We start from the raw sequence: 1,699 nt of genomic DNA, 5'->3' as shown, positions 1-1,699 counted from the left end.
AAACGCGTTCAGCGAAATTTTGAATTTGATCGTGATTTAAACAACTTCAAAACTTGTTCAGTGTCCCTACCGTACCTAGGCTATGTAGGCCTAGGCCTATAGTTATAATACTGTAGTAGTAGCCTGGTAGTAAAATGCTAGCCTACGCCAGGTGACAGTTCACGAAGAAATGTTTATAATAAAGGCCTAAATTTAATTATTTTTCTTGTTGGGGAAACCCCAATGTTTCTTGTATTTTAGTAGGCTAGGCCCTACCGTTACCTGTAGGTTTTATAGAAGAGAAAGCAATCGCCAGTAACCTTGCTACCCAGATTATATTGTGCGATGTTCGAATTGACCTAGAACACGTAGAACAACGTATGCTACGGCATTGTGTTTTACTTTGTAGGCTATATGAATTTAATACATGTTTGTATTATTATTTATATTATTATGTTTTAAAAATGGTTAAACCATGGCACATGTTTATATTGCTGAACAAGGCAGTCGGCTATTCCTTTCTTGCGGAGGAGCAGCGCGTTTACATTCCTGAAGGCGGCGTTCAAAGAATCAGATCAGACACTAGAGCGTCTACATCCCTGAGTTTGCGGAATGCTACGGCATTGTGTTTTACTGTGTAGGCTATATGAAGTTATATATATTGTTATATATATATTTATTATATATATATATTTATTATATTGTGCGATGTTCGAATTGACCTATCAAAACAAGTACCTTTTGCCCAACTTTCTAATTCCCACGTGCCTGCACAGCCCACACAATACAGCATGATAAACACTGACTTGGATCAGCTGCAGTTGAAGAAGTTCGTTGTGGCGATCATGTGATGCCACGTGATATCGCACGTAGAACAACGTTGCTACGGCATTGTGTTTTACTGTGTAAGCTATATGAATTTAATACATGTTTGTATTATTATATATTATTATGTTTTAAAAATGGTTAAACCATGGCACATGTTTATATTGCTGAACAAGGCAGTCGGCTATTCCCTTCTTGCGGAGCAGCAGCGCGTTTACATTCTTGAAGGCGGCGTTCAAAGAATCAGATTAGACACTAGAGCGTCTACATTCCTGAGTTGGCGGCGTTTAAAGAGAAGACTACTGTATGTGGTTGACCTTGTGTCTGCTTCTCTCATGCTTCTCCTGATCGTGGGAACCTTCTTGTGTGGGAACGTTTCTCACTGAATTCACTGTTACTAGGCAATTTGCAGTAATGCAAACTGGTGGTATATGCCTATTTCAAACAGTTTATTTCCGTTCATGACAAAGTGAAATATCGATACGAAACAAAGTGAACAGTGTAAATATTTATTTCATTTCCTTCAACTTAACTTATATACCGGGATGGTGTCCGGCGGGGGATAGTTTTTACTATCATAGTTTAACTTTTATCTATCAGAATCTAGCCCCGAATCCTAGACTCATGTATTTAAAGCGGCCTGTAGCATGTGTATAGAGCATATATTTGGTTTTTTTTTGTCGATGGATAAATAAATGTCCGAATATAAGAATTGAATACTGTTTTCTGTACACTACATGTTTGTTTGGGTCAGTTAAGAATTAGCACCTAATTAGGCCTATTGATGAAATACAACGGTACACGAACATTCACTTGTATGTTTTATTTATATTTTGACATTAACATAGGCCTTTAACACTCAATATTATTTTTATTTAACATAAGCCAATAAACA

At 37.0% G+C, this 1,699-nt stretch overlaps 1 long non-coding RNA gene across 1 annotated transcript; it reads right to left on the bottom strand.

Annotated features, from left to right (window-relative positions):
- Positions 1–205: 205 nt before the first annotated feature.
- Positions 206–758, bottom strand: LOC117122992. Its single transcript, XR_004447785.1, has 2 exons — positions 702–758; positions 206–338 (listed from the first exon to the last, which is right to left on the bottom strand). It is a non-coding gene; the product is annotated as an uncharacterized LOC117122992 (long non-coding RNA).
- Between the last annotated feature and the right edge of the window lie 941 nt (positions 759–1,699).

Source organism: Anneissia japonica, unplaced genomic scaffold (genome assembly GCF_011630105.1).
Source record: "Anneissia japonica isolate Jap-2015-1 unplaced genomic scaffold, ASM1163010v1 scaffold3678_len381626_cov175, whole genome shotgun sequence".
Taxonomy (NCBI): Eukaryota; Metazoa; Echinodermata; class Crinoidea; order Comatulida; family Comatulidae; genus Anneissia; species Anneissia japonica.
This window is presented reverse-complemented; position numbering and strand designations above follow the sequence as displayed.